Here is a 27,045-nt window from a genome sequence, read left to right on the forward strand (position 1 = left end):
GCCTGCAGGGGGCGCATTGTTTGGGCTAGCAGCACCAAACTTTCAGGGATTGTTTGGGAGACTCTCCTGATGATACTACCCGAGTTTGGTGATAGTTATGGCTATCTGCCATAACTTTGGACCCCCTGAACCAAACTTCACCAAACCTGGGTGGTATCATTAGGAGAGACTCCTAAAGATACCCTGAAAGTTTGGTGCTTCTAGCTTAACCATTGCACCCCTGACAGCAGGCACCCCCTAAATTTCCCCAGATTCTCCTTTTAAATCCACCCCCTTCGGCATGGATTTAAAGGGAGAATCTGAGCTCCTCAGTTTAGAAGAAGAAGAAGAGTTTGGATTTATATCCCCCCTTTCTCTCCTGTAGAAGACTCAAAGGGGCTTACAATCTCCTTGCCCTTGCTCACTCACAACAAACACCCTGTGAGGTGGGTGGGGCTGAGAGAGCTCCGAAAAGCTGTGACTAGCCCAAGGTCACCCAGCTGGCATGTGTGGGAGTGCACAGGCTATCTGAATTCCCCAGATAAGCCTCCACAACTCAAGCGGCAGAGCAAGAAATCAAACCCGGTTCTTCCAGATTAGAATGCACCTGCTCTTAACCACTACGCCACATTGAAAGTGATGCTGTTTCAGGGTGGGGGATAATTCACCCCAAAACAGCATCACTTTCAATGTTGTTTAACTAGGGACCCCAGATTCTCCCTTTAAGGTGGATTTAAAAGGAGAATTTGGGCTCTCTAATTTAAACACCATTGAAAGTGATGCTGTTTGGGGGTTGGTTCCCACATCACAGCGGCTGCCCGGGGGTGTGTGTGTACGAAACTCAGATTTTGCACCAGGCTCCATTTTCCCTCTATGCCTCTGCCCAGAGGGGAAGGGCAGGGTAGGAGAGTCTGCCATCCCCGACTTGGAGAGCTGCTTTTATAAGCTCTAGGCCAGGGGCGGGGCTTGGGGAGGCGTGGCCATGCCCTAGGGGTGGGTGGGGGTGTGGCCCACCCCGAACCCCCCCTAAAAAATCTATACCTATGTCCCTGCCCCTGGGGAGGCCATGCTCTGAACCCCAAGTGGCAAAGCTGTTGCCCCAGGAACTGGGTGGAGCAGGGAGGGATTGTGCCATCCAGCTGCTATCATGGATGGTTCTAGATGCCAGCTGATGAGCAGTGAGTGGACAGATCATCTGGGGACTTACATGTGGAAGAGTGAGGCACAATAATAGCATGAATGCAGGGAAGTTCATGCAATAGACTCCTGTCCACCCATGCTGTGTGAGTTCCAACTTGCAGCTTGGAATGCCAATTCACAGTTCAGAGGGGCAGCAGGATGTGGGCCTGTGGAGGTCATCTGCTGGACCAGAACTCTTCCAAATGGTAGGGGCTATCTGCCATCTGGGAATTGACTTTCCTTCTGCAGCAGGCCATCCCAAATGGAGGTTGTTCACAGAGATTCCAGCAGGGCGGACTGTGTAGGGGGCTCAGTTGTTAGCTGCTGTTAGTCTAGGCATGCCCCACTCACGCACACACAAGTCTTTTAGGCCAAATCTTTTTAGAAAACATTAGCTGCTCTGTTCTGAGGGAAAAATGGAACTTGGAGAGGCTTTTAACAGTAAACCAAACAAGAATTTATTTACAGGTGATTTCTTCTCAACATGGTCCTGAATACTCTCCTAAAACACCCACCCTTAGCACAAAAGGGTTTCACCCTGGTTTGGGACAGAGTAAGCTCTGGAGTTTCTTTAAACCCTCACTTAACTCTGCCCGTTAAGCTAACACACCCTCATGAACGCTCCGGTCCCAATATCTAGGTGTGGTCTCCTAATGAGATGATAGCCAAGCCCTCTGTGTGGTCTTAGTAGTGTCCTCGTGAAATAAGTTTCACTCTTGTCTTCCACCAATACCTGGCCACCCAGTCTCTGATGAAAATAAGGATCTGTCCCACTCAGTCTTTGAGATTTCTTACAGAACACTGGCTACCTAGCCAGTCTCCCTCTGTCTCTCTGGCTCTCTCTGCCTCTAGACCAGTGGTGGTGAACCTTTGGCACTCCAGATGTTATGGACTACAATTCCCATCAGCCCCTGCCAGCATGGCCAATTGGGTTCGCCACCACGGCACCAAAAGGTTCGCCACCACGGCTCTAGACACTATCTCTTGACTGGATCTGAGGACTGACACGATCTTCTTGATCTCTGTATCACACAATCTCCCAATCTCCCAAACTGTTCCCCGACAGGCTCTCTACCTTATATAAGGTGAGCACCCCCTCTCTGTGGGCTCCTGGCTACAGCCAGGAGGCCAATCAGGTGGTTCTCAGAGTACTGGGCAACGGCAGCTATGAAGAGGTTGGATTTTATAAAGATTGTTAGCTATGCCACCCTGACCTGGATAGCTGCAGGCTAGCCTGATCATGTCAGATCTCAGAAGCTAAGCAGGGTTGGCCCTTGTTAATATCTAGATAGGCAACCTCTGAGGAATACCAGGGCTGTGACCAGGAGGCAGGCAGTGACAAACTACCTCTGAACATCTGTCACCTTGAAAACCCTTCAGAGTTCCCAAAAGTCAACTATGACTTGGCAGCAAAAGGAAGGAAGGAAGGAAGGAAGGAAGGAAGGAAGGAAGGAAGAAAGGAAGAAAGGAAGGAAGAAAGGAAGGAAGGAAGGAAGGAAGGAAGGAAGGAAGGAAGGAAGGAAGGAAGGAAGAGGCTATGAAATAGGTTTTGCTGGTATAACATTCTGCTGATTCTTAGGGCATATTCCCAGGCTGGAGTGGCTTTGGAAGCCAAGTAATTCCTACTTGCCTATGGGCCTGCCCCTCTTCTGCTAGTTCTGGAGTTGTACGAATGCTCAAACTCTAGCTGAGTGGCACACCAGTGTTTCTTCAGTTTACGGTGGCATATCTCTGAAATACACTGGCATCATATCCAGTTGAGTCACTGAGTGATTTGTCCTTTCCTGAGGGTTGCACTGAGTATTAATTAAGAGAGCCCTAGGATGTAGTGCTTTCATTCATTGATTTTTTTCCTAGACTTACACTAGCAATTTTGAAATGGTTTCTACTCTAGATTTTAGACCCATTTAGACAAGTATGAGGTTGTGTTTAACTTTTGAAATACATTTCTGATTCAAATTAATTGAAAAGTATTGTGTCTTTTTTCTTCTGTGCTTTAGGGGAAGGTGATAGTAACTGATGATTCAGCTTGGGAAATCCTGGAGCTCTGGTAGATAGAATGACTGAATGCTTGGTAAGTGTACAGTAGCTGCCAACACTGAAGAAACGGAGCAAGATTTTGGGTTGGATCCAAGGGGGAAAGCTCAAAGAGGGAGTTGGTAGAGTGGCTTTTTCGTTTCCTCTCCTTCTGCTTGTCTTAGAAATCTGAAAACTGGGGAACCTTTGTGAACAAAATACAACACAGTACATGGGCTGCAGTGAAAGAGGAATTGGGTATAAATACCTTCCCCTGCCCCAGTGCTGGCAGCTTGTGCCAGGGAGGAGGAGATGCCTCTTATCTTCCCTGCTCCTGTAGCCCATTAGGTTGAATCAAGCAAGCTTTTCTGCTGGTGAGAAACAGTGCAGGGTAATCTCTTTCACCACAAAGAAGGCTGTGCTGGGGATCATGGGACCTGTATGAACAAAGGCCTGGGGGCATAGCTAAGAAGGATTTGCGTGACTGAGCTGGCTTAATCCAACCCATCATTTTTCCAGAGATTATCTTAATTCTGCTATGATATAGAATCCAGCAAATATTAAGTTTCTACTAGTTGTTTCAAGTGAAGTCTCATATAGTGAGTGTGATATATTGATACTATGCTTACTTAATTCATCACACATTGTGATCTCTGCATAGGATTGGTGTGATTTTTTTGTTTTATGCTGAAGTGAATTCAGATTCAGATTTTTAAAAAGGTGTGAAATAGGATTGGTGGGCTTCCATAGGGTAGGCTCTGTGTGTTCCTGAAAGGCATCCTTAATTCCTACAGTACAGCTACCATACTATGCAAGAGCTAAATTGTAATGAAGCATGATAAAAAGATTACTGTCTAACTTTTGTGTAAGGAAAAGTAAAAATAAAATAATTGATCATCTTTCTTATCATACAATACAACAAGGGAATGGTGCCAATAAATTACGCACATTAGATGACTAACAAGGCTCCCACACAATCCGTGTAGGCAGGGAATGTGCTGTGCTGCCACATGGGGTGCCACTGGTTCTTACTAAATGCTTTTATTTCCTTTAAAAAATAAGATTTAGATTAACTTAAAGGAGGTTAGTGCATGCTCATGCTCAGAAAGAATTTTGTTGATGATATCTGTAGTCCCGAATGATCAAGATAAATATCTTTGAAACCAGTGGGATAATCTGTCGATTTCTATATATTTTAGTTTAAATTAATTTGGGGAACATTCTGTTCATTGCTCCTTAAGAATGTTTCTTAATGTAATAACTATGTTATCAGTTTATGTACTATTTTATTTCAGTGCAGTTTGGATATTATTGAGCTCAGTTTTTTTATTTTCTCTGACATATTTTCATTTATTCATTTATTAAATTTTTAGACTGCCCTCCCCCGAAGGGCTCAGGGCGGTGAACAATAATAATAAAAACAATAAAATCACAATTTGATATACAAATATAAAACAGGTATACTTAAAAAACAGACTGGTTCAGATTGTGACAGTTTCCCACCCACTTACTATACCCACAGGAGGCCTAGATGACATAGGGATCTACTAATCAACCTGGCTGGCCAAATGCCTGGTGGAACAGGTCCATTTTACAGGCCCTGCAGAAACTTTGCAAGTCCCGTAGGGCCCTGGTCTCTTTAGAAATCCTGTTCCACCATGTAAAAGCCCTGGCCCTTGTCATGGCCAGCCGGATATCTTTCGGGCCAGGGACCTCCAGTAGGTTCTCATCCGAGGAGCAGAGGGACCTGATGGGGCAATATGCTTTGGTGTTATGCTTAGAATGGTCTAAGCAGTTGGATACTGTTTTTTTAATAAATTTTTTTTATTTTCCACAAAGAGTTACAAAAACAAAGATTTAAGAAAAAAAGAATAGATACAAATAATAGTGATGCTTAAAAGTAAATCGAAAATCAAATAATCCCAAAAATAAGGGGAAAAAACACAAGGAAAATGAAACTAAACAGACAAGAAAGAGAGTGGAGGGGTGGGAGGGGGCACTTCTGAAAGCCCAACCTGGATATTTTCAGAACTAGTGGGTCTATTAACAATCCCCAACAACTTCAGCTGTCAAATTGAAGCTCAGAGCTCCTGGGGAGGTTAGAGTCAGACCCCATCTGCTCTTATGCTGGCAAATTGCCCCTTTCAGTCATGTGTGGCAGGGAGCCTAGAGAGCTCAAACCAGCTGAAACACTGTCTTCCCCAGAAGTGGTTAGATACTGTTATCATAATCACAGGGAAACACCCATAGAAATATACTTGCTCAAAATTACTGTTCTAAACTCAGGACCTTATGGTGTAAAATGTGAAGTCCATTCTTTGTTGTACACAGAGTAGCGGCATCGTAAGTGTATGCTCAGATTGCATGGTTCATGCTTGTGCTCGTTGTACTGTATGCATGTAGAACTAATGCAAATACAAAATTCAAACAACGAATGGCAAGTTGAGAAGGATAGTCCATTATGTCATGGGTGCAATAGGCTGGGCCAAGTGCAGTCCTGATCCACAGGAATGTGCCTGCTTATGGCTTCTGTGGAACACAACTGAGTATAGAAAAAAACTATATACATATGTGAACCAGGGAATAATTTGCTGACAAGATAGGAAACATATATAGGGATAGGAAAGTACTGTAACCAGCTCATGGAGAGAGGAGGAAAAGTCGTAAGGAGTTAAAATGGGAGATTTTTAGCTTAACTTTACTCACTTGAGAAATTAATGTGATGGTCTAATAGTTGCTGCAGTCTTTGACATCTTTTTAAAAAAGAAAATTAAAATTTAGATTGAACATTTCCAGTCTGTGGACAATTTTTCCCCATATTTCTTAGTATATATATTTTTTAAAGATTTAGATGGATTTTGTTTCGGTGACATGAAATAGCTCTATTGATATCCCACCTACACCTGGTGATTTGTTTCTTCCAATTGCTTTTAGTGCAGTCTTCATTTCTCTTTCTAAAATTGCAGGTTCTTCTTCAAAAAATTGTTTTTTGAAGATATCTGTCATTCTTTTATCTCATTTATAGTTCTTCAGTGTACTGTTTCCATCTTTTCTTTTCCCTGTTTACTTCAAGTAGCTCCATGTTAATTTTTCAGCATGCGTAACTATGCTATAAATTTCCCTTTGATTTCTTTGATCTTGTGGAACAAATCTCTTATTCTTCCTTTTTTGTTGTTCTCTTATATTTCTTTACAAATATCATTATAATAGTTCTGGGATGCTGCATTAAACTTCTGGTTCTATTTCTGTCACATTTTACTTTTGCTTCTCATCTTGAGTAATTTTAAGAGATTTGTCAGTCATTCATTGCTGCTTTTAGTTTCTTTTGACTATTCTGTCTTGATAATATCTCTGGTTCCAAACCTTAGTTCTTCTGGTTCACATTCACTTGAACTTAGTAATACAACTTAGTAATACAAATCTGCTCTTTACATGAATGTTGCTTGGATTGAATCTTGACACTGTGAATGTTTTGATCTTATTCTTCAGCTTTCTTTTAATTTTTAATATTAACAGTTCATGGTCTTTACCACAATCAACTCTTGGTCTTGTTCTAGCAGAAAGAATACAGCTTCTCCATCTTTTGCTTCCAATTATGTAATCTATTTGATTTCTATATTGGCCATCTGGTGGTGTCCATGTATACATTTGTCTGTTTGATTGCCTGAAAGGTGTTTATAATAAACAACTTGTTGTCATCACAGAATTTGATGAGTCACCCTCCTGCTTCAATTTTTGCTGCAAGCCCCAAAATTCCAACAGTATTTGATTCTACTTTTGTTTCCCACTTTTATGTTTCAGTCACCTAGGATTGTCAACTCATCTTGTTTAAGTGTGTAGTCAGTTTCTTCCTGGACACTGACATAAAAGCTTTCTATTTCTCACTCTTCAGCATGCCAGCCCTTCAGATAGCATAAGTTCATTGAGCCCAATGGAGGGCTTTCTGGCAACAGAGGAGTTTTTTCCCCTCTCCCTCCTCAAACTGCCAGAAATCCCTCTGGAGGCAGTGGGGTGGTGCCACAGTGGTGCTGACCCATCCGCCTGAGGTTCTGGATTGGGCTGCCCAAGACTTTATAATTTTCTGACTGTAAATGTCCTAATCCAGTCTACTTTGGGTCACTTTTTCCCAGGATTGCAGTGTTCAAATGTTCCATTTCTGATTTCAATTTTATTTTTATTCATATTTCTAATGTTCCGTGTTTCTATTATATGTGTCAAACTGCTTTAGACTATCCTTTTACATCCATTCATTTTAATACGTGAATGTCCTTTCAGCTTTAATCCAGTTGCATCATTAAGAAAAGTGCTACTCACATTTGTCTTCTGCACTTCTCCAGTAGGAGTTCTATCCGATTTGGGGGTCCTGTCTTCCAACACTATATCTTCTTTAGTTGTGGATTGTGTCCATAGCATTTTCAAGGTATGAGATTATCAGAAGCAGTTTACCATTGCCTTCTTCTGTGCAGTACTAACCACGGCCAGCTGAAGTGTCACTGACATTGTCTGTGGTAGATCCTCTATCTGAGTCACTTTCCACTACTGCAGCTGCCCTGTAGCTACTCTTCAAGGATTTCTCTATCTCATCACTACTGGAATTGTCCATTCTCTTCTGCAGATGTGGCTGTTGATCCCTGAAGGGGATGGACACATCTTAATCTGATGTCTCAGCTGTGATCATTTTGTTTTGAATGACTCTGCCAGGAGTGTAACCTCTTGACAGAGTCTAACCTGCTTATGGTATTGCTGTCAGTTTTGCTTATACACACACAGAAAAACCCTCACTACATTAGGGTTTACTTCCAAGGGCTGTGGGGGGTGGGGAACAGTAGGTATTATAAAAAACATTTACAGCAATATCTTAAACATAATTAGTAGCAATTATTTGACTAGGTCATTCTTCCAAATAAATTGATTCAAGATCAAGGTTCCAAAATTGTTTGAGATCTGGTGGTATTAAATACTTGTTATTAATTCTCCCTTCTTTTCATTCTTTTATAAGGCCTCTAATGTGTAAAACATTTGCAGACTCAAGGTATTTGTCTGTGAAGATAGCATTCCAGTCAAAAGAGTACTGGAAGAAGCTTTGGGAGAATTAACCATGTGACTGAGAAGGATTTGATCTGCTTGTCAGATGGTAAGTAACTAAAAAAACTTCTTTTTTGCTTTTCCGTAAAGAAAATATTTTAGAGAGCTCACTGGTAATAGTCCCTAGATATAATATATCTAACTAAAAGCATTCTTGGAGCGTTTACCTTTACTTTTGGAGAAAATCCTGTTACTCTGCATTCTTAGTACATGGTTTTGTAATTTTCTACAGATATGTACTTCTATCTGTTCGTCTGTTTCTCAAGTTTGGGTAAATCTATTTAAATCCTCAGATCATGCCCACGATGAGAGAAAGGAGATTTTTTTTGCCAAACCTCCTAGGTTTGCAGAAAAATTCAAAGTGTGAAAAAATAAATTGGGTGGTTTAATTCCCTCCAAATCTAGTAGTGTTGTAGTTCCCTCCAAACCTAGTAGTTCCTGCAATGCTCTTATACTCCTCTTGAGGTGGAAACAGTATAGGGAGGTGGGAGAGGAGTTGCTGTTGTCTCTGAGGCAGGGAAGAAGCAATTAGCCAAGTGAGTGGCCAAGGTGGTAAAGAAACTGGAGTGGAGGGGGAGGAGAAGATGAGGGACTTCCTCCATTGCCAGTGCACTCTGGCCTGGAGCGGCTTCCTCTGCTACCATTGTGGCTTTCCGTTCCGTGGCTGGAGCACAGCCATGGCTGCAGACAATGGGAGACTCTCTGTTTTCAGTCACAGTGGTGATGGCATCCAGGAGGCTCTATGACCTTGGCTTTTTGACCAGTGCCAGTGACTGAGAGGCAGTCCAGGCCCAGAGCAGCTCCCAGGCTTGACTGCCACTGTGGCTAGTCCCAGAGGCCTGGAACCATACCTGGCTCAAAGATAGAGAAGCTGATCTGGACTTGGAGCAGCTTCCTGACACTGCAGCTGCTGCAGCTGGTAAGGAGGGGGTGTGAGAGAGAGATGGGGGAGAAAAGGGGGTAGAAAAGGGGGAAAGAGAAAGGGGAGTAGGTTGATAGAGGAGGGGAGAGAAGATTGAGGGAGAAGGGGTGGGGGTAGAGTGGGTAGAGAGGGTAGAGGGACAAATAAGGTGGGGAGGAGAAGGAGGGAGGGAAAAGGGGGTAGGTTAATGGAGAAAGGGAGGGAGAAATTTCCCTAAAAGGGAATGGAGGCAAAAGAGATAAAGATAGAGGAAGGAGGGGAGAGAAATAGAGAGGTTGTAGGTTGCCCGAGAAGTGGAGAGGTAGATTGACAGAGAAGGGGAGGGGGCAAAGGAGCAGTAGGATGACGGGGGGCGGGAGAGAAAGAGGGGGAAGTTTGTTAGAGGAGAAGGGAGAGAGAAGGCAGCAAAAGGGGAGAAGGGATACATCCTCCCTGCAAGTTTCTTTCAGGCATGACTTGTATGTGACTAATCTGTACAGTAGCCATATTTACATTTGAGCATAAAACTCTTGTCTAAAAATACTCAGCTTGCAGCAGTTCCTTGGTTTAAAGCTTTTAAAAAAGAAAAGGAAAAGAAACACAGAACAAAATATAAAAGCTATGGGTAACTCAGAGTAGAAAAGTTGGTAATTGTGAACATTCGCGGCCTGGGACCATCGTATCTTAGAGACCGCATCACCCCATATGTCCCTACACGGCCTCTCCGTTCCTTGGAGGTAATTCCACTAGTGGTCCCTAGCCCTTCAGTGGAGTGCAGCTGGCCTCCACACAGGAGCCCAGGACCTTCCTGACCTAGCCCCGGCCCGCAGTGGAACGCTCTTCCACCAGCTGTCCAGACCCTCTGGAAGGACAACAGGGAGCTATTCCGCCAGACCCCAGGAGGAACCAATAACCGCTAATAATTGCCCCCTTTCTTCGACCCTCAACAGCTAGGCCATCTAATAAATCAACAAGACTCATACATGCCTCCCTCTCTAAGGGGGGAGGGATTTTTATTACTAGAATGCTGGGCGCCACTTTGAATTTGTTGAGTTTTATAATTGAAATACAGGAGTAGAAACTTTTATAAACATATTAAATTGTGTATTTTATACTGTATTTTATATGTTGTGCACCGCCCAGAGCCCTTCGGGGATGGGGCGGTATATAAGTCCAATAAAATAATAATAATAATAATAATTAATGGAATTGTACTGAAACCGACTTTAGAAGCATGTTAAACTATGAGATCACTACCCATAGTTATATACTTATGAACTTGTCTGTGCGAATAAAAACAAAGAAGTCCTTTAAAAATGGATAGATCTTTTTATGGCATAAGCAAAGTTATTTATCAATGTAGTGCTATTTGTATTACTAAACTGGATGGATAGTTGAGCAAAGATCAGAAGCTGATCAAGGTCCACTCTTCGTTAGTACTTGAATGGGAGGCCATCAGGAAATCCAGGGTCTCCACACAGAGGCAGGCAATGGCAAGCCACCTCTCTTATTTTCTTGCCTTGAAATCCTATGGGGTCACCATATGTTGGCTGTGACTTGGTGGCTCTTTTACACACACTGCTGTTGTGAATTGTCATTGTGTTTATCCTTTGGTCTCTGTGTTGAAACATCATAGGTTGAATGTTTTGCATTTTGTGGCCTTTTGTCTGCACTATTTGCATTTTTTTCATTCATACCCATTTCTGCATATCTGAAATGCAAAATGTTCAGTTTGTTATGATAGTCTTCAAAGTATTGTTGAAGGCTTTCCTTAGCTGAATTCAACTGATGTTGTGAGTGAGTTTTCCAGGCACCGTGAGTCCCAAGTAGATCTCTTGTTCCCTTTTCCTTAGCATCTGTGGCTGGCATCTTCAGAGGTGTTATAATGCTGTGCGTGCAGCTGGCTTCATTTGTGATCAGCTCTTTAGGCAGAATTTGATCTTACTACCATCCATGCCAGGTTGCAAACTGAAGTTAAGTATCACTTCCTCTGCTTCAGATAAGCATATGGGAGTGATTGCAGTCCTTGAGTGCAATGGTGCAGTCTGCTGTTGATGAAGATCAAATTCTCACAAAGTAGCTCATTTGTTGCTCTTGGTTGAAATGCAGCTGTTCAGTGCAAGGATTAGTTTCCTGTCAAATCTGCTGAGTGGATGCTTGGCTTCAACATTGGAGTAATCCCAGCCATAGTTTGTAGTACAGAATGTAGCTGTTTTCACAGGCCTTCTCATGATTGCCTTGTTTGGCTGAGATTGTGCCTCTGTGTAGGCAGTAATCACAGTGGTTGGGAGAACAAAAACATCTGTATGGACATCCATTATTTCATTTAAGGGAAATGCCACTGTTGCAGTGCCACTGTTCAAAATGCCACTGTTGCATTTGCTGAGAGGTCATTCTAACCATTGCCACGAGGCAGCGGATCTGATATACTATCCTCAGGTCTGACTTGGGCTGTGTCAAGTAGTAGTGTACTGACAGGTCCTCACTGAAAATTAGATTCTCAGGTGCTCAGATCAAGACCATGGCATGCAGAAAGAGGCAGCTTCTGTCAGCCTCTTGTTTCTGTTTTCTCAAATTAAAAGGGTCTTGAGGAGCTGCTTTTTGCTTTATTGAGCAAACTTGCTTGTTGTCCTTTAGTGCACATAGCTTTTACCAATAAAGCAAAAAGCAGCTCCCCTGGATCATATCAGTTTGGGAAAAGGAAAGTCTTAAGCCCTCTTTTCCCTGTGTACTACAGTCCTGATCAGAATAGACGCTCACATGGTTGAGGGCTTTCTGGGCTGCGTGGCTGTGGTCTACCAGACCACGGCCACACAGCCCTGAAAGCCCACAACAACCAGTTGAGTCTAGCCATGAAAGCCTTCGGCAATACATTAGTCCCTCACATGTTTGAATGTTGAGTTTCTGCCAGGAATTCCCCAGTCATGTTTGCTTGATAGGATTCAGGATAGATTCAGGAACAGTGTCTTTTGTAGGTAGGTCCCCTTGAGGCACACATATGCATGAGACAGTCATTTACATATTTTGGGGGTTTTTTTAAATCCAAACCAGCATAAAACAAGAAGAGGGTCTTACCATATACCCTACTTCCCAGAAAATAAGACAGGGCCTTCATATTAATTTTTGCTTTAACAGATGCATTAGGTCTTAATTTCAGGGAATGTCTTATTTTTTTCCCATGATTTTGCACCTCCTACATAACCAGATCAGTTGCGCCAGGGAATCTGTGACTAGGGCTTATATTTCAAACATCCTCCAAAAATCCCAAAAAATCATGCTAGGGCTTATTTTCGGGGTAGGTCTTATTTTCGGGGAAACAGGGTAGATGGCAGCAGAATTAATCCAAGATGCAGCCAGACCAGTGCAGCCAGAGGGACATCACTTAAAAAAAACCCTCACCCTGAAATGGAATCAAGTTACAACCAAGTGGGCTTTTCCCATCTCTTTTCCTATGTTCAGAATGAGAGAATAATTGAGATTGGGAAGAGCTCCCCCTAGTGTGTGATCCTAATGCTTGGGAGAGATGACACTTTTGCGCCCTCCCCCTTATTACCTTAGAAACCTGTTAAAAGAAAGAAAGACAGACAGACAGGCCTGGGATCCTTAAAATGTCAGCCTTAGTTATTCTCAAATATTTTCAGAAATATTCAGAACCCAGATACTGACATTGTCAAGAATCATAAATATCAAACCCAAATATACTAAAAAAAACACCAGTAAGTTATTTTTTAGGTATGCATTCAGATTGGATGTATCTGAACACACATCCTTAGCGGACATGCTACTTCCATGTCATTAATGTTATAGGTGCCATTTTCTAAGTAGTATAAGTGAACAGGAATATGTAATAATTCCTATACAAAAATGTCTTAGTTATGCCTCTTACAATATTTCACTTTAATATGCAACTAATCCCTGAAATCAGGCTCCATCCCTGAAGACTGGAAGATGGCCAATGTCATACCAATCTTTAAGAAAGGATCTAGGGGGGACCTGGGAAATTACAGGCCAGTCAGTTTGACATCTGTTCCTGGCAAATTAGTAGAATCTATCATTAAAGATAACATTATAAAACATGTAGAAAAGCAAGACCTGCTGAGAAAGAGTCAGCATGGCTTTTGCAGAGGCAAATCCTGTCTTACAAACTTACTAGAGTTCTTTGAGGGTGTAAACAGGCATGTGGATAAGGAGGAACCAGTGGACATTGTCTACTTGGATTTCCAAGAGGACTTTTGACAAAGTACCTCACCAGAGACTGTTGAGAAAACTCAGCAATCTGAGAATAAGAGGGGAAGTCCTCCTATGGATTAAAAACTAGCAGTTTGAGAAACAGAAACCAAAGAGTAGGTGTAAATGGGAATCTCCTGATGGAAAGATAGCCAGGGAGTAAGTGTCCCCCAAGGATCCGTTTTGGGACTAGTGCTCTTTAACCTATTCATAAATGGCCTGGAAGTAGGGGTGGGTAATGTGGTGGCCAAGTTTGCAGATGATACCAGAATTATGTAGGAACCACCAAAGGATTGCGAAGAGCTCCAAGCGGACCTTGATAAATTAGGTGAGTGGGCTCAGAAATGGCAAATGCAGCTCAATGTAGCAAAATGTAAAGTGATGCACATAGGAGCAAAAAATCCAAACTTCACATACACGCTACAGGGGTCAGTGCTATCAGTCCACCAGACCAGGAAAGGGATTTAGATTTTGTCTCAGTTGATAGTTCCATGGGAATGTCAACTCAATGCATGGCAGCTGTGAAAAAGGCAAACTCTATGCTGGGGATAATTAGGAAAGGAATTGATAATAAAACTGCAAAGATTGTCATGCCCTTATATAAAGCAGTGGTGCGACCGCACTTGGAGTACTGTGTTCAGTTCTGGTCGCCACATCTCAAAAAGGATATTGAAGAGATAGAAAAAGTGCAGAGAAGGGCAACAAGGATGATTGAGGGACTGGAGCACCTTCCTTATGAGGAGAGGCTGCCGCGTTTGGGACTCTTTAGTTTGGAGAGGAGACGTCTTAGGGGGGGATATGCTTGAAGTCTATAAAATCATGCATGGGGTAGAAAATGTTGACAAAGAGAAATTTTTCTCTCTTTCTCACAATACTAGAACCAGGGGGCATTCATTGAAAATGCTGGGGGGAAGAATTAGGACTAATAAAAGGAAACACTTCTTCATGGAACGTGTGATTGGTGTTTGGAATATGCTGCCACAGGAGGTGGTGATGGCCACTAACCTGGATAGCTTTAAAAAGGGCTTGGACAGATTTATGGAGAAGTCGATTTATGGCTACCAATCTTGATCCTCTTTGATCTGAGATTGCAAAGGCCTTAACAGTCCAGGTGCTCGGGAGCAACAGCCGCAGAAGGCCATTGCTTTCACATCCTACATGTGAGCTCCCAATGGCACCTGGTGGGCCACTGCGAGTAGCAGAGAGCTGGACTAGATGGACTGTGGTCTGATCCAGCTGGCTTGTTCTTATATTCTTATCCACCCAAAGTGGTTCTGCATTTAATTGCTAATAAACTCACTGTGGCAAATTTAGTTTAGCTCTTTTCAGATGTTTGATTTTGGTGCTCAAGTCATGTATAGTGGTTGTTATTTTGTGTGGAGGAGGCACTGTGGTCTATTCCACACAGCCTAAATTAGATGTCCTGGGGATGCAAAAAAGGCATCCTGGGAAGGCACTCCACACAACTTCCTTCCCAAGGTGTCCTCAAGATGCCTTATTTAAGCTTCAAAGTGCACTTTTTTTCTCTAAGCCACCTGCAAAATGTCTCCTTGACTGTATTGAATGCAGAGCTCAAGAGGTATCTTATTTTTCCCACCCGACCGTTTTGCTCTCTGATCAGTTTTACCCTCAACTTGCGCCTGACGTTTTGTGTGCAGCTGAAGGGATTCTCCCTGCCGCCATTTCATAGAATCATAGAATCATAGAGTTGGAAGAGACCACAAGGGCCATCAAGTCCAACCCCTTGCAATGCAGGAACAAACAATCAAAGCACTCCCGACATATGCTCATCCAGCCTCTGATTAAAAACCTCCAAAGAAGGAGACTCCACCACTCTCCGAGGCAGTGAACTTCACTGTCGAACAGCCTTGATGGTCAGGAAGTTCTTCCTAATGTTTAGGTGGAATCTCTTTTCCTTCACCTTGAATCCATTACTCCATGTCCTAGTCTCTGTGGCAGCAGAAAACAAGCTTGCTCCCTCTTCGACATTACATCCCTTCAAATATTTAAACATGGCTATCACCCCTTAACCTACGCTCCTCCAGACTAAACATCCTCAGCTCCCTAAGCCTTTCTTCGTAGGGCATGGACTCCAGACCCTTTATCATTTTGGTTGCCCTCCTCTGGACACCTGACATTTTGTGTGCAGCTGAAGGGATTCTCCCTACCGCCAGTTACTGAAGGTTGTCCCAAGACGTTTGTTCTGCAGGCTCCAAAGCTGAACGCCTTTTCAGCCCCAAAAGTACATTGTTATACTCAGCAGATCCTGCCAATTCTAGCAATATATAGTTTTCCTTAAAAAAAAATTTCAATGAGCTCTACCTCTGGGAGATAATAGAGTACCCAATTGTTAGCTCTGTCTCTGAGGATGACTAGATTTTGTACAATTTAGTCTGACTCTTTAGAAAGGGCAGGCTGGTGAGGGTGGGATCCTGTGTGTGAGAGAAGATCCAACCTAGTGGCTAGTTAGCAAAAGTCTGTTTGTGCATGAAGACCTCCTCTGCTTCTCGCCATTGCCCTTGTCAAAGATGACTGGCCAATGCTCCTGCATGGGCAGCTGCCATGCTAACCCCCTCCTGATTCCCCCACCCACCCTCTCCCAACCTCCAAATTACAACTTGAGTGGCAGGACAGTGGTGGCTTTGCTGCCCTATGCTGCACCAGCCCCACAAGTACCCTCTCGATTCCCCTGCTTGTACTCTCTAGTCAGAGGTGGGAGGAGAAGTTGGCCTGATCCTGCTTGCTGGATTCAGCAAATAGGATTGGGCCCTCTACTACTTTTCCTGGGATCTGCAAGCTGTGGGAAGCTAGGTGGGGGAAGAAGCAGGCCCAATCCTGCTTGCTGGAGCATGCTGAGTCCAGCAAGCAGCATCAGGCCCCTCACCTCCCTTTCCCAGACCTGTGGACCTTGGATGGTGAAGTGGGGGGGAGAAGCAGTCACAAGACAGCAAGCCAACCTGTCATTTCCCCCACCCCACTTTCCAAGGCCCCCAGACTTTGGGAAGAGGGGTGGGCAGGAAGTCAGCACTATCCTACATGCGAGACAGAACTAGCTCTGTCCTGCATGCAAGATTGCCCTTCCCACCCCACTTCTCAAAGCCTGGGGACCTTGGAAAGTGTTGGGAGGGGGAAACAGCACAGTGGTGCCTATGGAGATGGGGAAAACTGTCCCATATTCACCTGCATCCTGCTGGCTCCCCCCGCTCTTTGCAAAGCCAGGATCTCAGCTTTGCTAACAGTGGGGTGGGGGGGCATGGAGATGGGAAGAACTATCCTCATCTTCACAGGCATCCTGGTGGCTCCCCCCACTTTGCAAAATCTCAATCCAGCTTTGCAAAAAGGGAGCAGATGGGCTTTTGGGTGGGGCCATTTAATGTGCTTAAACAGCTTATGCAATATACTACTGCAAGTTTATTTATTTAAATATTTACATCCCACTGTATCTACTGAGATTGAAGACAGCAAACGCAGCAATAACATACAACACAGATACAAAAACAACAGTCTATCAACAAGGTAGAACTAGGCACAGGTTTAAAATACACTGGTTCAAAAAATAAGTAAAATTTATATAAACTGTTTGCCCTTCACCAAATGGCCTCTGAAATAAAACTGTCTTGCATGCCTTTCTGAATTCAATTAGTAAAGGAACCCTCTGCAGTACTTTTGATAAGCCAGAGTGTAGTAGTGCAGCGCTGACCCAGCAGCACCGTGGTCGAGCGCTGGAACACCTTCAGCTCTCTGACCCCGCTCACTAATCTGGTAGCATCACCCCCACTCCCTCATCCCCTATGAGTCACTTGGGTCATGAACTTGTCTGGCTCAGTCTTTTAGAACGGGGCCTTAGGGACAATGGTCTTGCCCCAGGTGACTGGATTGCGTGTAGGCTCAGGCAGCTTGTCCTCTCATACGTAGCCAAGGTGAGATCATGCATCACATGATGATCTCCCGACCTCCCGCTCTCCCGGAACTCCCTCCGTTTCCTTCCTCCCTCCTACGCCCCGATGGGAGCCAATGACAATAAAGGTGCAGAACCAGCCTGCTTGCGGGGAGGTCATGGGAACCACGGACCTCAGCAGCTCCCGCTGCTGTGATCTCCACCAGATGTTATCTCCAGCGTCTCGTCCTAAGTTCTTCACGCTGACCATTCTGATTGGAAGCCTACAAGCTAAGTGCAGAACCGGAGATCTCCGAACCTCCACCCCTCTCCACGTCGCCTAGGAAAGAGACATCGATACTTGAAGATCCGCTGGATCGAGAAGCATCCAGGGACCACGGAACGTTTCAGTGCTCGCCTGTCCCTCTGGATCCGAAGCGCGTCAGGATGCAGCGTCCTAGGACCTCTCGTCCGTGAGGAACACGGTGAGTGTAGGAGCTTGCAAAGAAACAGGGCTTATGGTAAACCGTTGTGAACGCTGAAAGCGTTAATGAAATCACGGCAGGAGTCCCATTAAGAAGGGGCTGCATAGGTGGTTCAGGAGATTGAAGCTCAATGTCACTTGGGTACCCAGAGAGGACATTGAATCTTGGGACTAGCTTAAGGAAAACATGGGGCGCACTCTTGGCACAGAGCCCTGTGGCAACTTGATGCTCACTGCTACGAGGTGTGGAGACAATGTTATGTAGCCATACCAGCCACCTGCAGACCTATAGCTCCCTCCACCGTAGGACGCCCTCCTTCGATCTTTTCACCTTCAATTTCAACCCCCAGATTTTCTCTATCATTCGGGGTGGACGCATACTGTCCTCCTTCTACCTTATCCTCCATCCCATTTCAAATTCTCAGCGGCTCAACGCCGCCCCTCCCCATATCCGCCTTCATTTCCGAAAGCCACTGCACCTCCGTCAAGCGCCCGCATGTGTGAAAGTTTCAAACTCTGCAGAAGTATTAGCCTGATCTGCAAAGAAACCCTGGCCGGAAGGCCATGTGCCGATATTCTCGCATTGTTGCCCGATCCATTTTCACAGATACCGAGGGGAGGATGGCATTGTTGGCCGGGTTGTCGATACGGTCTGCCCTTTGGCTATAACATCCTCCCGCTGAGCTCTCCATGGCTGATGCGAGACGTGGGAATCATCTTCCAGCCCCTACGATGAGAGGCATGCCACAAAGCAGTCATGAGGAATCGCCAATATGGTTCAGTTGACTGGAAGATAACCACCTTCCGCATGCTCCTGGAGCCCTGCACGAGATTTGTGATCTGGGAGGCCGAGTTCCAGCCAGCAATGCTTTAGCCAGGTGCAGCCGCCTCGGTACGGCGCCTACGCAGCACAGCTTTGCAGCCCCGATGCAGCTTCAGTAACCCCAACAATCAAAGATTGTCCTGCCTAGAGAGGCTACCATACGATTGAGCCATCTGGAATTAAACACAAGGCGTTTGTCAAAGGTCCCCGAATTCCTGGCCAGCCCACAGGAGAGCTTCCCTCATGCATCTGGCCAAAGCCCCAGAGCCCTATGCCGGTATTGTGAACAGGCTCCAGGAGGCGCTCAAGAGAGCAGGTAGATAGTGAAGGGCCCAATGGCAGGCTCCTCATAAAAGCCTCAGCTAAAGAGCAGCCTCCCGCAGTTACCGCAGAGCAATCAGGCGAACTGGGCAAGATCCTGAACAGGCGACATGCTTAAGGCACTTGCCAGGACCTTCGGATCTTCCAGCCCGCAAAGCTAGCCCCTCCTACGCCGCAGCACTCTCCACGGTGGGGAGGCAGCCTCGAGATGACTTTACTTTAACTGCGGCAGACCGGGACACTTCGAGAGAGAGTGTAGGCAGCCAGTGGGGGCCACCACAACCCCGATGGAGAGGTCCTCCCAAAGGAAGGCCGCCCAAGACCCGGTGCCCACGATGCCAGAAGGCTTCCATTGGGAGAAGCGACTGCCCGACCGGAAACTTCAGCATGGCGTCTCCCAGCCCAGGACAAGGAGGGAGAATATTAGAGGAGCAGACCCAGACACCCAGGCCCGCCCAGAGCACGCCCCCCCCTGTTGGTATCTCATCCGCGTGCACTTGGCCCATCTCCTTCAAGTTCCCCCACGAGGGTCAGCAGCCGCTGGCCAGTCTGGCGGCCCATCCCTACCGGGACTGGTTATTGGGCTGTAGTGCTGCCTAAGGCCCTCATACGCTGAGCAGGGAAGTATTCATCATTCCCGAGATGTCGACTCCATGCACCAGGGACCCATCCATCTCCAAATCTGGACGAGATGACATCATAGGGAGGTGCCCACGGAACCAGCTGCGCACAGCTGATCCTCCTGCCCCCATCGCTGCCCGCTGCCGATAATAAAAGGCTGACAAGCCCGGCAGCCAACATGGGCGCAGCCAAGCACCACCATGTGGCCGGTGGGAAACACCCATCCGGAAGCTCCGCCCATACCTGGAAGCTAGCCATAGAGGATGCATGTTTAAGGGCCTGGTGGACACCGGCTGATGTTGACTGTCATCAGGGCAGCCCGGTGAAAGCCCTGAGCCAGTGTGACGACATTGGGGCTGCCCGCACACATCTGGGGGGTGGGGAACAAACCCTTGAGGCCAGGCGTCCATGCAGCTCCACGGTCCCCACAGCCAGGACTGGAGGCGACAGCTCACGAAGTGCGTCCCATCATCTTGGACATCCATGTTAATCTCACCAAGGAAGAGACCTCACTTGAGGCCAGAGTCCAAAAGCGACCTTAGTCTGGGATAGATAAATCCATCCACACAGATCACTAATCCCGATTGTACCTCAGACTGCCTTCCGAACTTCGCATGAGAACTACACCTTTCTCTCCTTCCCTTTTCCCTCATCTTTCAGCCAGTAGAAGTGGGAGAGGCCAATTGGCCTAACTGGCCCTCCCTGGATTAGAAATGGGCCGTCCTGATACGCAGCACTTTTACCAGGACAGGCCCCAAAGTTTAAAAGGAGGCTGCCGCACCGATTCACTTCTGGAAAATAGCAGTAGCCTCCAGTGAGTGATGTGGTATCATTAGACACCATCATCACTTCTAAGGCCAGCTGCTTGAAACAGCTTACCTTAAAAGTGGTTTATTTGGTAACTTTCCCAAGATAATTGATCTAAATTTACTTTCATCAGCCCCCTCATTTGGCCCGCAAGATCCTGGTAAAATTACATTTCCCTTACAAAGAAAACCCCCCCCCCTCTGCACCTGGGGTCCTCTGCCCTCAACCGCCTGAATGCCTTGTTCCCCTGAAGCACCACATCCCCAAAAGAGCTCCGAAGCCCCTCCGTGCTACCTGATTAAGCATGCATACCCACGTCCCCAAGGGTCCGCCCACCCCCCTGCCCTCTCTATTGTCATATAATTTTGAGGAAAGAGGATGGCGGCTAGCAGCAATTACGCACTACACGCCAGTCCTGCAAAATAGCCTCACACATTGAAACTCTAGACTCAGAATAAAAAAACTTCGATCTTGATCTCCACGCCACCAGCTCTCAGGGCAGACCACTGGCGGGGACCCGGCCCCCCCCTCCTATAACCTGGGGAAGGGGGTGTGTTTTGAGTCCCTATTCCTACAGGCTCCTGTGGATTCCGATTACCTCGCCATGACGGGCCAATAGCCCATGGAGATAGCGCCAGGGAAGAAACCAACCCCCATCCCAGAGATGGAGACACATCTCTAAGAAGGATCCATGCCTTAGCAGACCTCAGCTAACGGAGCGCCCGGCCTTGACGCCCAGGCTGGTCCAAAGACCACCTGAAAGATGACCTGAGAGGGAAACATCAAAACAACCCATAGCCAAGCCCAAGAGTCGCTACTGCATGGCAGCAAGAGCCACCCGAGACACGCGAGCCGAGAACCTCCTGTGCCGCTTCTCTTTGCGATCATCACTGCCAACTTTGACCCATTGCCATCCTTTACCTTTTGCCTGCTCTGCACCCTGCCTCCTGCCGATAAGCGATCAGCCACCCCTGGACGAAGCTTTCACCAGACCAACATCTGGGAGGTGTTTGCTACCGCTGCACACTGTCTTCATCTTTCTGCCTGGGCCCAGTGCCTGGGAGTCGGAGGCCTGCTAAGCTCCCTGCCTGCCTCCCACGTTGCCAAAGCCTCTGGAGACTTCCCTGGCGGAGTCTGGCTTAAGCCACACATGAATGCTTCGTCCATCAAATTACTCTATAGTAGCTGACTGGGGACCGTCGCTGCCCCAAACCCATCCCGGCCGGTGGCTCTCTCCCTTGTCACCAAGATCGTTGCCATGAAATCACGAAGTCCAACACCTCGCCCGCTCTATCCCCATCCTCCGCGTGACCCAGGGCAGAGAACCGACCGGGCCCATTCACCGGTTAGAGCCCAGCTGGGCTACTACACCGCCTTACGTGCGGAGGACATTCCCAGCGATCAGACGAGAGAAACCATCTTGCTCCCAAAGGAGTTGGTTTCTACCGGACTTACAGAGAGAGAACTTTCAACTATCCCGCATCCCTGCTCGCTCTCTAGCCGACTCTTTGTTACCTTAATTGCCGGTAGCACACCATGCACGTCCCTGCCCTCAGAGCTCCACCCCAGGAGCCGAGCAGCCTTGCGCCAGCTCCGCTCTGCCCTCGAAAGCCCTCTTGCGGGCTTGATCTGATTTGCCACCTACTCAGGCGGAGTTCACGTCTCCCTCATAGCTTCCCTGAGGCAGTAGGAGTCCCGGACTAAACTTCTTACAAATGCTTAAGACCATTGGCCCGGGCTGGCCTGTGCCCTTATACGAGAAGTCCATCAACTCTACCTCCATTTGCTCTGGATGCTCTCTGGCCTCCGAGCAGCAGGAACTCACGTCAAAGCTGACCCTAAGATAATGCGTCATGCGCTATTGATTGCCTGTGCTATTGCATCACCAAGGTTGTGAGAATGCACACAATATGTGTTATTTTAATCTTTCTGATAACTCCCAATTGGATTCATATGAAAGTCGTGAGATTGCAAAAGTTGTATCCAGTTTAAGTATGATGTATTGCCCAATTGGTGGTCAGCCCTCTGGAGCTGGCTGCCAGGAGGATGGTTGAGTGCTATCATACAGCTCTGCATTAGTTTTGATTGTATGCCTCATGCGTGGGTCTTGTATACGTTCAATGTGTATCTAATGTGCCTGTAGCGTGTAAGAAGCCCCTCGACTTTCCCTGCCCACTTGGCTTAAGTTCTAATGTTGCACAAGCAGCTTCGGTCAACTTCAGCCAAATGGCTGGAGGAGACAAAGCGTCCCCTGTCCTTCCCTCAGCATTTGGCCTCCTTCTAAAATGTAAAAAAGGAGGAGATGTAGTAGTGCACATCTCACCCAGCAGCACCCGTGGTCGGCCTTTGGAACACCCTGCAGCTCCTCTGACCCCTTATGGTGCATCGCACCCCTCCCTCCATCCCCCCTATGAGTCACAGGTCACTTGAACTGTCAAGCTCCAGTCACGGGCATGGGACCATTCTTGCCCCAGGTGAGGATTAGGCTCAGACGCTTACGCTCCTCTCCGCACGTAGCCAGGTGAGATCATGCATCACATGATGATCTCCCGACCTCCCGCTCTCCCGGAACTCCCTCCGTTCCTTCCTCCTACACGCCCCCGATAGAATGACAATAAAAGGTGCCAGGAACCAGCATGCGGGAGATTCGCCAGGAACACGGACCTCCGCGCTCCCGCTGCTGGCGATCTCCACCAGATGTTATCTCCGCGTCTCGTCTCGTTCTTGCGCTGACCACGTGGGTCGACTACACCAGAGAACCAGTCCTAGCATAAGTAAAATCTGTGCTGTGACTATTCCCTTGTGGACAATTATACCATCAGCTGAAGGCTGTCTGAAGACCTTTGTCGATCCATGAGAGTATGACAAGAGATACTACGTTTAACTGCCTAAATAATTTTATTTCACAGGCCTCCTAATGGGGACCTGAACTTCTCATTGTTCCAGAGGGTTAAGAGCATTTAATGGTACAGAATAGGGTGTAGAATGTCAAAGACAATTGCAGAAACCAATGCAAATATGTTACAAGAAGAGTAGATGGTGTGGCCACACCTTAAGTCTAATTGAAGTTAGTTGCATTTTCAATCTGGCAAGTGATTTCACAGCTGCAGTCATAATTTGTACTGATCTAAAAATAGCAAATACAACAAAGCATGCACACACAATTATAATACATTTATTATGCTCAGGCAATGGAATCTGAGAAATTATTATGATAGAGTACATCAGAGGGATTGAAAAAGAAATCAATTGTAAGTAGTACACCATCTTACAGAGTAAACAAGTAATATTCTAAAATGTAATGAAATTGGTAATGTAAATACATATTTTAAATATCACAGTGGAATTCTCCCCATATGACACTCACACTCCATATTTTGACAGTTTTGAAGAAATAAAGGCCCTAAACAAATTGAAATTTCTTGTGAAAAGTTGTAAATGCAACATTGGAATGTGGGCTGCATTCAAAACAAGACTGTGGATAGGCTATATCTTCCTTAGGGTGTAGTTTCAAGTCCAGGTAACAGTCAATACACAAACCTGTATATGTATGTGAATCTGTATTTTAGAATTATGGCTGTGACCTATCCATGCTGTAAAGCTGTTTAGAAAAGATGTACAATCACTATGTAGGTGTATTATAGCAGATCTTAATGCTTGTGGGTTTGGGGGGTTTGCCCTAGCTTTGTATTTTTTAAACATAAGCTGCTTTTTCAAACACAAAAGCTATTTCCATTTAAAAATAGATTATTTTTAATTATTTTTTCTTTTCAATTAAAGAAAATATGTTGTTCTAGAGAGGAGAAAATAATTAACCAAATTAAATGTGTTATCCAAAATCACTTCTCCTTTAGCTGTTTGTTTGAACAAACCTTCCAAGCTTTAGTCCACTATTCATCCTACGTTTATTCAGTGTTTTTCTCTGAATGCCATTATTCTGTTTGGAACAATAAGATCTCCTACCTGCTTGAAGTAGAGAGCTCTGTAGGAGGAAATTAAACTGTTTAAGACTCAGTAGGCTGTTGGGTTGGCATAAGGTATGCACCAGCCGTTTTCCATATCGTCCCCTCCTTAGCAAAACAAGTAGCTATTATGAAAATTGTTCAAGAACTTTGCACAGAAAAACAAGAATTGGACCTGTTAGTTTACTGAGGGACTGTGATGATGAAAACACAAGGGTAGGATGACAGTGGAGAAAGACTTGGGATGAAATTGGCAGGACATGTGCCTCACCTCATTTGAAATCTTACTCCATGGTGATAATGGCAGCAATGCAACAATACTTTCTTACCAGATGAGTCTGCACAGTGTATTCCAGTGGATCTGTTCTGTATCATTAGAGGCCTGTCAAAATCTGGCCTGCAAGTTTGCTTGGTGGTCTGCTGTGATCATTTTGCTTGATGCACTGTGTATAAAATCTGTTTCATCCATACTGATTTGCACTCTACATTAGCAGTGACAGAGTCAGGTGGTACCTGGTTGCCATCTTATTCAGTTGTTGGATACATTTCCATTTATTCAGTCTGAGAATGATGACAGGATGCCTGATTGTTTGAAACCTACCACATGAATGTATGACTTTTCTAACTGTTGGAATCTGTGAAGTCTGTGAGGCAATGCTTCCTTGTGAGGGGGTAGTGATTTCCGCAGCATTGAAACTTGCTGTGGTTTGTCCACTACTTAAAAAACCAACTTTGGGCCAAGTTGATATAGATGTTCTTGGATGTTCCATTCTTGAACAAAGTGGTTAAACAATTGGTGACTAAACAACTCCAGGATAAGGTGAACTGTTTGGCTCCTTCCCAGTCTGAGTTCAGGGCTGGCCATGGGATGTACAGCCTTGATTGCCCTGGTAGATGACCTGTGCTGAGAGATGGACAGGGAGAGTGAGCCTGTTGATCTTTCAGGACCTCTCAGAGGCTTTCAGTACCTCTGGCTATGGTGTCCTTCTGGAACTTCTTTTGATGTTGGAACAGGGAGACTCCATTTTGTGATGGCTTCAGTCTTGCCTGGAAGGCAAGTTTCAAAAGGTAGTGTTAGGTGAATGCTGCTTTCCTCATTGGCGTTTGACCCATGGAGTTCTGCAAAATACCATCTTATTCCTTGTGCTCTCTCACATCTGTATGAAACTGCTAGATAAAGTTATTCAGATATTTGGGCTTGGTTATCATCAGTACATAGATAGAACTGCGAGGCTACCAAGGATGTAGGTAAGGGGGGTTTCTTGGGTTCAACCCCCCCATTACATGTCCGAAGCTGCACCCCCACCCCCCATTTGTGGGTTTTTTGTATTTTTTGTGTTTTTTGGTTTTTGGCCTACAGGGGGTGCAGTTTTTAGGCTAGCAGTGCCAAAATTTCAGGGATTTTTGGGGAGACTTTCCTGATGATTCTACCCTAGGTTGGTGAGGTTTGGTTCAGGGGGTCAAAAGGTATTGACTCCCAAAGGGGGTGCCACCAAACCCCTTTGTTTCCAATGGGAGCTAATAGAAGATGGGGGCTACACCTTTGAGGGTTCATAACTTTAGACCCCCTGAACCAAACTTCACCAAACATCGGTGGTATCATCAGAAGAGTCTCCTAAAGATACCCTGAAAGTTTGGTGCTGCTAGCTTAACAATTACACCCCTGACAGCAGGCACCCCCCCCAAATTTCCCCAGATTCTCCTTTTAAATCCACCCCCTTCAGCATAGATTTAAAGGGAGAATCTGAGGTCCCCAGTTTAAACATTGAAAGTGATGCTGTTTCGGGGGGGGATAATCCACCCCAAAACAGCATCACGTTCAATGTTGTTTTAACTGGGGACCCCAGATTCTCCCTTTATGCAGATTCTCCCTCCCGCTATGCAGTAAACATCTGGCCTCCTGTGGGCACGTGAAAGGGGGAGGGGTGGGAGTTGAAGCCATCTGCCATTTATATGTGGTTCTTTTAATTATGGACAGTGATTGTTTTAACTGATTTTAATGTATGATTGATGTTGGACACCACCCTGAGCCCTTTGGGGAAGGGCGGTATATAAATTAAAAAAATAAATAAATAAAAAAGTGGATTTAAAAGGAGAATTTGGGCTCTCTAGTTTAAACACCATTGAAAGTGATGCTGTTTGGGGGTGGATTCCAGCATCACAGTTTTCCCTAGCTACGCCTCTGCCCAGAGGGGAAGGCAGAAGGGGTTGCCGGCTGGGAGCCCAGTTGGTGGGGGGGCGGGGCAGGGGAGTCTACCATCCCCGGCCTCAGAGAGCTGCTTTTATAAGCACTGAGGTCGAAGGCCCCACCCCCTGAACCCCCCCATAAAAAATCTATACCTACGTCCCTGGGGGCTACAATCTATATTTAGCTCCGCTCAGTTACATTTTGAAAGACTGAGGAAGGAAAATACCAAAGACTCAGACTTTGAGAAAGAAAATTAATTTTTACTGTGTTATTCACAGAGTGATCTCCAAGAGAGTCACATCCAGCTAGACAAAGACCTTTATCTTTTATAGATACAAAGAATACATACGTCACAGTTCAAATCCCTCTACATACGTACATACCCAGTATTATCATATTTCTCCAAGATCCAGCCCTCATGAGGTAAAGGGTGTCTGACTTTTCTCAAGACTTTTCGAAGAGATGAGCATATCAAGAGGGAGACCTCTCCAGTGTAACAATCATATAGCTTATTCATTTAAAAGGTTAAAAAATGACCATAACAATATCTATAATATGTGATTCTATCTATGCAT

At 45.6% G+C, this 27,045-nt stretch overlaps 1 protein-coding gene across 6 annotated transcripts in view; it reads left to right on the forward strand.

Moving 5' to 3' along the window:
• The window catches only part of PTPN5 (protein tyrosine phosphatase non-receptor type 5), a 119,726-nt gene that overhangs the window by 30,983 nt on the left and 61,698 nt on the right, over positions 1-27,045 (forward strand). For 4 of the 6 annotated variants that reach the window (XM_048485806.1, XM_048485805.1, XM_048485810.1 and 1 more), the window contains exons 2-3: positions 3,159-3,232; positions 8,174-8,308. The gene's annotated coding sequence lies outside the window, so the exon portion shown is untranslated. The remainder of the gene's footprint in view (positions 1-3,158; positions 3,233-8,173; positions 8,309-27,045) is intronic. The other 2 variants (XM_048485809.1, XM_048485808.1) reach the window with 1 other exon arrangement.

The sequence above is a fragment of the Sphaerodactylus townsendi genome, linkage group LG02, assembly GCF_021028975.2.
Source record: "Sphaerodactylus townsendi isolate TG3544 linkage group LG02, MPM_Stown_v2.3, whole genome shotgun sequence".
Classification (NCBI taxonomy): domain Eukaryota; kingdom Metazoa; phylum Chordata; class Lepidosauria; order Squamata; family Sphaerodactylidae; genus Sphaerodactylus; species Sphaerodactylus townsendi.